Source organism: Varanus komodoensis, unplaced genomic scaffold (genome assembly GCF_004798865.1).
Source record: "Varanus komodoensis strain SLA01 unplaced genomic scaffold, ASM479886v1 scaffold1, whole genome shotgun sequence".
NCBI lineage: Eukaryota > Metazoa > Chordata > Lepidosauria > Squamata > Varanidae > Varanus > Varanus komodoensis.
In genome coordinates, this window is record NW_025335268.1 from 63,714,067 (window position 1) to 63,727,808 (window position 13,742).

The window sequence follows — 13,742 nt, forward strand, 5'->3', positions numbered from 1 at the left end:
GGCCATACGCTGAGTGCTCTGAAAGGTAAAAGGAAGAATTCATCAGGACTTTTGGACTTGTGTCTGCATTTTTCTCAGGTGTGTCCATAGACGTACGTGCGTGCACCATTTTTACCTACTCTTTGAGCTAATAAAATTTATCAACTGACCCCAAAGAAGGATTAGAAAAGAAGCAAAGTAGGAAAACAAAATCCCTTCTTTTTCAGTTTAGGAAAAAACTTCGTTTTATGGCACTCATTACCAATAAATAGATACATACATACATACATAAATACCCCAGTAAGACACACTAGCTATGCAATTAGAACTATTGTATCCTACATTGTTTATCTATTCAGTAACTACATCTTTCCCATTATAATTACATTTCATTGGTTTATTAACGGAAAAGCTAGGAGAGAGAAGTAAACATGTATTCATGTATAGAGAAGGGGTCCCATCTCTTCAGGTGGTTCTAAATCAAACATTCTGTCCTGTCAAAATTCTTCTGCTGTAAGAAACTTTTTCTCCAGTCTACCACAACCCAGCCCATCTTCTTTGCCTTTATAGCAGCAGAGCCAGCAATGCCAATCCACTTGAGCAAAATACCTCTGCTGAGATGCTCCTCCTTTTATGAGCCTCGCATTCTTTACTGCTGTTACTGCCAGCTGTTTGCTGCCAAGACAACAAGCACAGGAGCATTTGCTAGACTTCCTGCTGCTGCTGCTCTTGTGGACATGCTCCTCTGGATCAGGAATAGCACACAAACAGGAAGCAACAGCGAAGAAAATGCAAGCAGGTCCAAGGAGATCTTAGCAGTGGACCTCCCTGGGATATGAACTGTGGCAGATGTGAAATTATGGCATCTCCTGAAGCAGGTATGGAAAAGCAGCTGACTGTCCAACTGTCCACGCCTTGAATGTGTTCACAGTCCTATTTTCTGTAGATGAGCGACTGGCAATTTGTGGGCTTCTAGATATTTTGACCTACCAGTTTCAACACTGGCCAGCATAAGCAAGGGAGAGGAGTTGCAGGCTAAAACTCTTGGAAGGCCATCAGTTGCCTGGCCTTGCAACACAACTTTATCACTCCTGTGCAAAACCTGCTCTATATTGAGATTTCTCAAAAGGTAAAGGCATAAGGCCAAAAAAAAAAAAAAGTCAATTCTTGCTAGGGAAAAATGGTTTCTTGAAATGGATTTTACACAAGCAGATCCTATTTGCCATTTGTAAATTGAATAAGAAACTCTAGAGAACCAGTGCTGTGTAGGCCATATGCAGCTAGTCAGACCAATGCCTGACAGAGTTACCTAGTACAAGGCAGGCAAGAAGCCACAATGGATTATTAAGCACCCTGGATGTGCCAGTCACAGGCCAGCAGGATTAGCATCATTGTTGTCAGCTGTGTGAACCCAGCCATGGTGGCTTACTGCTGTGGCTAAGGTCTCACTGTGGCTATTTCCTCAGCAATGATTGTGTAGACTCAGTCAATGTAAGGCAGCTTCCTATATCAGCTTCCAAAAGTGATTGTAGTTTGCTAATTAAGCAATGCATATTGGCACAGGGTTTAAAGATAAAGGCATTCATGATAGTGGAATGCATCCCACACACTTACCAATAAATCCTTTTTCAAAACATAGACAATATGTTGATCAACAGATATTAATTTCAGTTTATTGGAGGCCCATAAAAGCTTATGCCGTATTGTTAAGGTATTGTTTTTCTCACAAGAGAGTAACATAGTCATCCATAGCATATATATTTCAAAATATATGAGTATGATTCTGTGCAAATTCAGAGACTAAAAGTCCTATACTGGGACATCCTGGAAATTATGAGCATGTTTTCTTCTGTCTAAACATGGGATTGCAGTTTAAATACTGACATCTCTGCAGCATACTTATTTAACTTTTTATCAACCAAAACCATGTCTATTTTAAAAGTATATCTGTTTTCTCATTTATACCAGCTGTTAGCTTTTTAACTGAAGCAGTACCTAGCAGTGGTATATATTCCCAAACATAACCCATTTGGCTGGTAAAATAGCAGCTTCCTTGCTTTGGTGCAGAATCAATTTTTCAAGCATATTTCATGTTTTTACATTCAGAGAGAGAGAGAGAGAGAGAGAGAGAGAGAGAGAGAGAGAGAGAGAAGCTAGACAGTGTGAAACACTGAAATTATGTAGCTGTGTAGTATGTCAGGCATAATGTAGGACAATGGAATTTAAGAATTTCAAAAAGACTTGAATAGGGAGTGCCATCTTACACAATGGCGGGTGCTTATATGGGTTGCTTGCTTGCTTGCATGCCTCTCTCATCGTGTGAAACAAGGTTGCAGTTTTTCAATCTGCATATTTTAAATATAAGTTTGATATACATTATGATCATTAAATTTCTATACTGCCCGTCACCAAAGCTCTCTGGGCAGAAATGTCTTCGCTTTGCTGAATGACAGCAACAGGGCACATCTTTCTGATCCACCGGCAAACAACTATTTTGGGCCACAGGCATATTTGGCAATTTGCTAGACACCATCACAAAATGGCTACCATGGGAGGTAACTCCAAAAGCCTGACAGAAGTGGAATCTGAGACCACATGCACTAAACAAATCCTTTCAAACAACAATTTTCAGCAACAGGATCACACACACACACACACTTTAGCAAGAATCGTGTTGGTAAGAACAAAGTACTGATTTTTAAAAGTTGATTTTTAAAAAGTTGGGAGAAGTTGCACACCTTGATGGCCACTTTGATGTTGTGTCTGGAGGTGCACTGGTGCCGAAAGGATTGTCTACCAGGAAACTGTACTAGTCATGGTGAAAGGGAAGGGTGAATTTCTGTCCTGGTGGACCCCTCCTTTACAAGGGATCCCTCCCCAGAGTATACCTTGATGGGCTACAGCCAGACAGGTTATACCCTGGTCTGTTCCCTACTTGAAGAGCTTCTGATCCCTGTTGCTAAGGTCCACTCTATTCAGAGAAGAATGGAAAGAAAATATAAGGACAGTTGTTTGCAATTTTCTTGCCCAAAGTGTAGACCCATATAAATGAACAATCATACAGTTCTACATCTCCTAAAAAAGCATAGCAATTAATTCCCTTGAGAAAATGAAAAATGTACAAACAGAAAAACGGAGTTCATTGGGAGGAATGAAGGGTGGGAAGAAAAATAAATAAATGTCAAATAAAATCAATAAAGTCATTTTAGCTTAGCTAGTACATGTTACCTGCTTGACTAGGAACTTGGCTTTCAGACTTTATGCAAAGTTTATTGCAAAGCAGATTGTCAGAGAGAGAGCATACTTGCTTCCTAACGGGAAGCAACTGGGAAGATGACAAGGAATGAAAAATTCTCACTTCTATGGGATTGGAATTTGGTAAATGCTGGCCCCTTAGCAGGCAGTGACTGCTGTTTAATCCAATAGCATGATGTTCTCAATTTCTGATGTCAGTGGTCTACTCAACAATTAAAAAAAAAAAACCTTATTAGTTGGACTCAGCTTCACAATGTTCCTATTCTTAATTATAAAAGAACTAGCCACAAATAGAACAAGTGATTGAAGAAAAGACCAAATATTTTGGATGCATATTGTGGAACAGAAAGTGAGATCTAGTTTATACAGGTGTCCCAGCATGGTCTCAGCTTACCAGATGTTCTTCGGATACTGTTGAACTACATCAGAAATCCATGCATATATACACAGCCACCTTAAGATTCTGAAAACATGAGCATAACTTAAGTGATTAACTCAGTGTTCTGACTTTCAGCTAAGTATTCTTCACTTCCTGAGATATTCCAGAGCACTCTGGCTACAGGTGGTATAGAAATTAAATAAATAAATGGGGGGTTTTCCTCAAAAGAGCAGGCATAGTTTATTAAGTTATTAAAAAGCTGCTTGTTACCCCAAGCAGCTTTCCAGAACAGATACCTTCTTTATGAGGAAGAAGCCTGGAATCCTATTGGCAGTGGTAAAAAGGTACAGGATGAGCACATGACAAGCAAGGTTTTATACAGACAGTACTAATCCAAAAGCAACATCAGCCCAGGACCAAGGGATCCCAGAGACAATTTTTCCTACCCTTTTCTAGCAAGTGCCAATCAGACTACTTTGCCTCGTCATGCAAACCAGAAAACTCTCAACTGAAGACACCTAAGCCTTCCAGAACAGCCATTTTGTGGCATCACATGGGACAGTTTCTCAAATTGTCAGATGTGCCCTTAACCGAAAAAGCTTGCATACCCCTGGCTTTGGGTGACTCATCATTAATCAGGAATCCACAGTCCAAACTATTAAACACACACACACACACACACACTGATCACTTCACTGGGCGTTTTCAATTGAGAAGACCATTCTTCCATGGCAGAGCCAGGAAGTAGGGCTTTCCAGAGGGTGGTGGGTTGCAACTTGCATCAGTCCTAATTAGAATAGCCAAAGGTGACAGATGCTGAGAGGTACTTTCCAACAACAGCTGGAAGGCCACACTTCCCCCATCCCTGCTCTATGAGAATTAAGACAAAGCCAAATGCTCATAAACTTATAGAAATGCTCAGCAAGTAGTATTAATTCAACCAATGTTGTGCATGTGTGCATTGGAACTGTGTCAGCTGACATACAGCTCTTCTTTGGAAGAGTACTCTGCTTCCTAGTATGTCCTAGGCAGGTCAAGCTTATGCATCACTTAACAGCTGACAGTAGCATTTGGTTATGCTTCTCATATCCTTTTAGAGGTACTGTCACAGGGTATTAAAACCAGTGAGGATTCCACTATGTGTGCAACAGCATTCACATCTCATTACAATATTTGCAATGAAACTAAACTAAGGTGATTTTTTTCAATCACTGAAAAAATTATATAATATTAATGAAGGACACTGTTCTTGCTTACGCCCAAGAATACTTGGGCGTAAGAGAGGGAGCTGCCTGAGAGAAGGATTGAATCAGATTCACAACATCCAACACTGATTTTGAAAATCAGCCAAGGCATAATAGTGTTCTGAAGAAGTTTCATTCAGGAGCACCTGGAAAAATAAGGCAACCATGATTTCAGGGTTTGAAGATGGAGATTTTTGTTTAAATGAAGATCAAAGAGTAAAAGGTTAGCACCTGGGATGTGAATGGTTTCCTCAAGGCAGAAGGTGATTTGAGTAATCACCTGGTTAATGGAAGCTTTACAGGACACATATTTTATCAATATAAACTCTGGACAGGAACATACAGTCAGCAAACTGATTATTAAAAATTGAACTATTGTGGATTGTATTGATTATGTTCATAAACAACTGCCTGCCAAATAACTTAGGTCCTACCCAAAAGTATATTCAAATATGTGTGCTTGTGTTAAATAGTTGCTTTCATATACTAAATAACTAGCCTTCCACTTCCTGCCAACCATAAAACTTGTAGCTGGTCCTCCACTCACGGACATATAAATTCAGCTGTGTACATTCAAGAGACTACTGCTAAAAATATTTAGCAATATAAGTTAATAAAATGCATATTGCTTAGCTGCTAGTATCCCTCTGCTCTTTAACAGGGCTTTACATCTTCAAAGGCTTTTGCATACATTAATTGGTTAATATGTTTTCTCTGGAATTCACAGAATAACCAACAGATGTGCATCACTAAAATCATATGTCTCCAGATACAGGTATTATACCAACTGTTAAATTATAAACATACAGCATAGACATTTCCTTATACCCAAGTGTTTCATGAAATAATTATAACTACAAATCCATGATACACTGGGAGAGAGTAAGGGAAGTGTGGATTAAAGGACAGGAGCTGTTTCTAATAAGGATGGGAGTACAAGTTAGATGGAGGCTTGGGCTGGGACTGATTAAAAGGGATGCAAAATCCATAGACTCCAATGTAAAGGAATCAGAACATGCAGGTATCCATTTTATCACTCAAAAGTTGGGGGTGGGGCAAATGAAATGGCAAGGTGGTTGGCTTGTAAAACAACTAGCCAGAACTTTAACCTGCTGTTTCAAGTCCGTTTATTTTCTAAGACTAACCACAGTTTTTCCAAGTTCATTTCTTATAACAAGCTGGAGTCAGTCCAAAATGGAAGCAAAAGTTTCTGAACCCCTTCCCACATTTGAGCCAGAGGAGAGGTGAAGAGTGCATGAGCCTATGGATCACCCTTGGAATGCTTAATCATAGACTTGTGTTAGGGGCAAATGTAGCCACCATCACAATGGCCTATGGTCATTTTAAAAAGGGGGTGATAAGAAACAACCAGCAACTTAATTGGCTAAGCAGCTTTCAACTCCTGGGTAAAGTTCTAATAGTAAACTTAATACATATTCTCATCAGAATTAATTCCAGTAAGTCCAGTGATCAACAGCCTAACAAACCTTACTCTATAGCTTAATCATTTCTGATCTTCATCAAGCTCAGCCCACTCTTTTCCCACTTTTCCAATGCATAGTTAAGAACCTTCCAATGAGTTCTTCTTTTATATTATTGATACAATCATGAGTTACCTTTTAGCCCAGATAGGCCCTCCAAGGGAACCTACAGTAGAACTTTGAAAAGCAATTGAAAAGTTTTTTTTTTAAAAATCAGCAGCAATTTAAATTAAAAGCATTACAAAATCTAGGAGTGCAGAGCTAATACATTTGAAATAATAACACGCCATGTAGAAGTAACAAGTTTTAACAGCCCATAAGAGCCTGAACAAAGAAGGGATTAATTGACCTTACTTAGGGAAAGGATTTCCAGTGGGGCGTTTTCAACAAGAAGAGCCTACTCTGTGCTCTAACCAACCAACCAACCAACCTTTCATTGATGGTGGGGAATACAGAAAATCCTCTGAAGAAGATCACGCAATATAGGCAAGTTTGTAAGTCCAAGCTGTTTGGAGCTTTATAGGTAAGCAGCACCTGGAATTGTGCTGGGAAACAAGTTAGCAGCCAGTACAGTTCCTACACTACTGATGCTATACAGTCAACAAAATGCATGCCAGAAAGCAATCTGGCCACCGCATTTTGCACTAGCGGCCGTTTCCAAATACTCTTTTAAGGGTTGTCTATGTAGAGTTTAACAACTTAAATGGCAGTTGATTAAGATGTGTGTCGGTGCAGCCAGACCTGCTTCCTTCAAGAAGGGACACGACTAGTACACCTATCAAAGCTGGCCAAACATTCTCTGGGCCACAGCACTACTCGACCTTCTAAGGAGTAATGCTGTGAAGCTGACCCTTCAGAGGGGGTATCACCCCATCCAGAGCAAGCGAATTCTGATCTCTCACCTGAAAGGCTTCATGAGATGCACTCTCATGTTTCCTGCTTAGTAGAAATTCCCCTTTCTACTCTAATTAGATGTCTCTTTGCATAAATTAATGAAGCTCAGAACTATACAGTAAGTTACACAACTTAATGGCACTGCAGTAATGTTGACTGCATAATTGTCCCAAGCCACCCGACTGTATCAACTTGGAATGAAGATGAAAATTTCATCACCAACAGATAACTAATACAGAAAGCACCTTTCAGAGCATCTTCTGGATGATTTTTTTAAAAGTGCTGATCAACTTTTAAAAGAAGTTTTATAGCACTCCCTTAAATGTTGCTTTCCAATGAATATTCTGTAGAAAGAATTTAAAACAGAAGCATATTTAGAGGCAATGGGAAGATAATCACAGTAGTATGCTACCTCGTGTGAGGATCTCATTATTTTGTGATTTAATCTCTGCCAGCAATTCATTCATTCTCTCTCTCTCTCTCTCTCTCTCTCTCTCTCTCTCTCTCTCTCTCTCTCTCTCTCTCTCTCTCTCTCTCTGTGTGTGTGTGTGTGTGTGTGTGTGTGTGTGTGTCACATTTAACCTTGAGAAAATCCAGCATTTGGTACATGTTTTCAGCAGGGACACTTTATACTATTAAATGTGAAAAGCTATGTAGGACTTTATACTTGCTGTGCTGACAGCAATGGTTCAAACAATTACTTGTGAGATTTTAAGCCTTCTGTTTGTGTGAATGATTCCAGATACTGCATTATCACTTGTGTTACCTTGTTAACGTACTTCATCTTTATGACACTGCAGATCATGCTGATGGAGAGGGACAAGTTATAGAAAGTATTTTGCAGACATGAATAAAAAGGTGAGAAAATAATTTGATTTTACATTCACTGCTTCATTTATGGTTGCCTTCCCCATTTTGACCTTCACTCTTACAAAGATGCCTGATGAGAACATAAGAATAGCAACAACCACATGTTGTCCAGTAATTCTTGTTTGTTGTTGTTGTTAAGGATTAATAACGTTCTAGGATAACTCAAGGTCATCTGCATCTTATGCTCAGGGATACAAGACCACTAATCAAGAGGGGCAAGGAAACTAAAAAAAGCTCCAGGCAGCCTCCAGCTGAGTTGGGGTTTGGGCTCTGTTTTGTGCCCATGATTAACAACTCAAAGGTACCAAGAACATAGCTGTTATTGAGAGATTTCCATATACCAGCATAATATTTTGTGTGATAAGAATTCAAACCAAGAGACAAATGGGAATTGATAAGCACTCTCTTTGGTAGCTCTGTCCTGGGATGAACCAGTTTTGATTCTCCTTTCCCCATGTTCTACATTTACGATGATTTCAGCAGTACTCTGTTATCATCCCCTGCTGATATCAGTATGTTACATGGGGACAGGAGCACTAGGCCTCCAATTTAATTAGTCAGGGTACCAAAAGTTACCAAAATTGGGAAGGATAAAGCTCCAATATCACAGATTTTTTTTTCCACTGGGCAAAGCAAGAAGGGCTGCTGAGAAATAGTGTTTTCCCCTTCCAGCATAAATGCTGAAAGGAAAACAATCGGGTAGTCTCACTCAAATAACAGTACTGGGTTGTACTAGGGCTGAGCAAAACATAAATCAAGCAGATGATGAACAGCAACATAACTAATCCATTCTATTTTGCAATAATGTAGCCTACACGAAATCAAGAATTGGTACAATAGCATTATCATCCTCGTTTGGTGTTAACATTTGTATCTTGACTGTTTTCCTCTTATGGGGAACCCAAGGCAGCTGACAGAGTTCTCCTCCATCCTCAACAACCATCCTGCGAGGTAGGTCAGGTTAGCAGAGTGTGACTCCTCCAGTGCAACTCAGAGAGCTCAGCAGCCGAGCAGGGCCTAGAACTCAGATCCCCTGGGTTCCCAGCGCAACACTCCAACCAGCTACACTGGCTGGCTGTAAGAGATACCGCTCAGCATTAGCTTCCAATGGCTAAAACAAGAAGAGCACACCTACCTGACTGGAGGAGGGCCCCCTAAATTTGCTCGACAAAAGAAACAAAATATTTATTTTCAATAAATCACCTAAACAGTATTTCACTGTCAGTTGATGGTGCAGATTAAGATGGTGAGAATATTTTCCTCAAAGAGGTATGTCAGACTTAGTTTTACGATTAGAATGTGCCTTAATCAATACAATGTTGACTCTAAAGGAAGTTTTAAGAGAAGTTCTGTCATTGTAATAATTCATTTAGGCAAATTTCACTAATAGATTATAGTTCCTCTTGCATGCATATATTAGTGCAAGAGAAGGGAAGACAACTTAAATGTCAGTGTAGCATTGTCACTGGCTCTCCCAGATTTTCAGACAAAGCTCTTGTGATTTATGCCTGCAAGCTGCAGCTATAACTTTTTTATTGGGCCAATAATGACCTTGACTTATGCCCTTGGAATAAAGACGCCTACTAATCAAAATCATGCCAGGCTTTTTTTTTTTTTTTTAAGGGACGTTATTTACACTAATTCTAATTCATTCTAAACCATAAAATGCCATTACCACTGCTGGTCTAACATATTACCATGTGGAATGAATAATTTGCTTATAGCTAAATGGTCTCCTAGAATCCCTGACATTTTGCAGCATGTGGATTTCTTCTCTTCTCCTGTTCATGTCTAATGTTTTCGTCAGTGAGATCCAGTCGGTACTGCTGGACCAGCATTTGCATTCAGCTTGAACTACTACACTATCATGTTGTAGCAATGGATCATTTAGTACAATTTTCTCTCTTGAAATAGGATACCCCTTACTGACTGCACCCGCCAATGGATACTTCTAAGATTTTACTAATATTTAGCCTTAGCCATGACACATGTTGTTCACCAGATATCTTATAACAAAGACAATTTTACACTCACCACTCTGATTTGTGTGATTCTTAATATCTTTCCCCAGTTAGCACACTAGTTGGAAAGGTGTCCTCCTTCTCCTAGCCTTCCAGCTGCAATTGGATCTTGGATAATAATGGAAAGCTCTTATATTAATGGCAAGGCATCTATTATATAGGTGTCACCAGTGGTGACCAGCAGCACAATCCTCCCACCTTCTATGGCAAGGGAGGGTACCTGGTGTTCCTCCAGATATTTTTATCTCCAACTCCTATCATGCCTAGCCAGCATACTCATTAAGGACATAAGAGCATGCTGGATCAAACCAATGGTCTATATAGTCCAGCATCTGATTTGCACAGTATCCAACCAAATGCCCATGGAAACCCACAAGGAGAAGGTAAGTGCATCAGCACACTCCCATCCATGCTCCCCAGTAACTGGTATCCATAGGTACATTGTGTCTGATGCCAGAGATACGCATAGCCAATCAGGATTAGTGACCATCACTAGACTTCTCTCCAGTAATATGTCCAATCCCCTTTCAAAGCCCTCCTGATTGGTGGCCACCACTACAGCTTGTGCCAGTGAAGCACATTCTGTAACTATGTGCTATGTGAAGAAGTACTTCCTTTTAACTGTCCTAATTCTCTAAACAATCGGCTTCCGGGGGGCTGCTCCAACCTCATGACCATTTCAGTTGTCCTTTTCTGCACTTTTTCTAATTCTGCAATATCCCTTTTTTCTTACACTGGTGACTCTGGTACCGAGTATTCCAAATATAGTTGTGCCACAGATTTATTTAAGAGCTTATAATACTGGCAGTTTTATGTTCAGTTCCTTGTCAAATCATGCTCAACATGAAATTTGCTTTTTTCATATCAACTGTACACTGGTCAACAATTTTATCAATTTCTCCATTACAATGCCAAGAACTCCACTCTTGCAATTCATCAGAATATATGTGAAATGGGAATTCTTTGCCCTGTTGTGCATCTCTTTACACTTGCTTACACTGAACCAAATTTTCTATTTTGATCCCCACTCTCATAGTCTGGAGAAGATCTCTTGGAATCCTTTGCAATCCTTTTTTGTTTTAACAACATAAGCATTTTTCAGTCACCAGCAAAATTGGCTACCTCTCTGCTCACTCTTAATTCCATATCATATATGAACAAGTTGAAAAAGATTGGTCCCAACACAGATCCTCTTGACATACCAATATTAAATTCCCTCCACTGGAAGAATTTATTATTGATGTATACTCTTTCCTTTCTTCAACCAGTTACTAATCGATAAGACCACCTCTTACTGCTACTGACATTCTCAAAGAAGTCTAAATGCTTAATGAATGAGAACTTTACCTTTGTGGAAGCCTTGTTCTTCTTCAGCAGGGCTTTTCCGTCATGATTAGGAATCACGTTCTATTTAATAATGTTTTCAAACCAATTTACTTAGGAAAGGCATTAAGCTAACCAGCCTGTGATTCTCTGAACCCTGCTTTTTAAAAGTAGGTGTTATTAAAGGTGTTACAGTAATTACCCAACATTTAAGCTAAGGAAATGTGATAACTAAATGTGGTTTGTACACCCTCTAACTCTCTTCTAGAATTATATTCTTTGGTGTTCAAGTGATTGTCTTGAGCTGATTCACTAGGAGTTAAAGAGGAACAAACCACCATATCTTCCCATGGCTATATCCCCAAACAAGCACCTATTAAATCTTTCAGAATTTCATGGATATAATATTACAAAAACTATGTTTGAGGTTAACAGAAATATCTGTACAAGTATGAAGGTTAAGCTGGTGTTGACATTAACACTTATAGCAAGGATTACTACTTTAAAAAAAATGAAAAAATGCACCAAATTTAGCACAAAGCTGAGTTCTTCACTTTCTTAAGACTTAGTAATTGACATGTTTAAAGTCTTAGAAGTGGGATTATGGAGTGAGGACAACTGGAAGACTTTAAATCACCCTTGAAGTTCCTTGATCTTAGACATGATGCAAACTTGAGTGCCACTAATTTACACAGAGTGCTACAGCAGCTTGCTAAGTCCTTGATACCTAAAGTTTGCCAACACTGAAAACACTACTTCATTTTATTTATTGTTTTCCATGCAATATAATTACATAGACAATGCTTAACTACAAGAAAAAATGTTTGAGTATATTTGAGGTTGGCACAAAAAAGCATATCTGAAGTAACTCCTAAATATTGAGGATATTAATGGGTGGAATACTAGTTCAGTTAGACAATCAAAATCATTCAATTTTATTCAAAGTGTCCTTGAACTAAAAAATCAGAACATCATGACCGTTCCTTCCTCTGTACTCTGTAATCCTTGCCAATGAAATTCGTGTTTATTGATTTCCTAATTCCCTAACAAAAGTGTCAAAATAGAAGAGATGAATGAAAATGTTGTTGACCTCTGTTCTCTACATTTTCTGCACCTGTCAACATTTGAGCTAGTTTTATTTATTGGTCTTTGAAAGTCAGGAGTATCCATACACAGCATAACTGGTGCATTGTATTGTACTTCTGATGCAGCTAGATTTGCTATCTAATGATCTTGGTGAAAGGGAAAACTAGCAAAAAAAAGTTGGATGGGCTAAGATGTGAAAGGCAAATGATACAGCAACCATGGCTAAAGATAAGCAGCTCTGACTCAGCATGCTAAGCCATTCTGCAAAGATCCTTATGTTATGGGTTATTCAGGGAACAATCCATGGTGTACCCAAGAGACAATCGAGCTCACTGTGGCTTGTCTCTCACTCCGTCTCGTACCTTGGTCCCCAAAGTTCTCCATGGCAGAACCTGTCTTATCTCACCTCCACCAGTCCAATAGCTGTCTTTTTTCATTTGCACCTGTTTTTATTCTTTTTGGAGCCTCAGAAATGCAGAACTGAAGGCATATTGTTACAGCCCCAGAAAATGAAACCATTATGATTGCATTTTTAAAACATTCTTAGCAGTGTTTTTCACAAGTGCCCTCTTACATCTGTCTGACATGTATAGTCTTGCCTGACCCATTTCCTTGTATGCTTCAGCTGTGAAAGGCAACAGCAAAGTAGAGTAGATTACCTACATGGAAACTGATAGGAAAGACTGTATATTCCCTTATCAGAAAAGTATGCCCCCCCCCAAAAAAAAGTTCAGCAAAAGAAGTTGCATCAGAAGCAGGGAGGAGGAGTATCTCTACTTACCAATTCTTAATCTTATCAACTTCTTTAAGTGCTGGACTAGAACTTCTCAATGAGACTCCAGCCATGCCCTGCTTTCATTTCAAGAACTTTTCAAAGCTTATAATGCTATGGTTCCAAGGCTTTGTCAATTCTATAAAAACAGTATTTCATTTCTGAATGCTTAAGACCCACAAATACAGTGGTACCTTGAACACCCAAATCGGGTCGCAAACAGAAATTTCAGGAAAAAATTGCTGCAGGTCATGAATTCCACATCGGGTGACGATCGCAATTGTGCCCATCGGGGGGAGAAGGCCATGGTCGTGCTTGGGGACGGGGGGAGATGGCCGCTACCTTTGTTGTTCTTTGTCACTTTGCTTCAAATTTTTATGATTAAAAAAAATAGTTGCAGAATGGATTAACCTTATTTAGATTGAACCTTATGGGGAA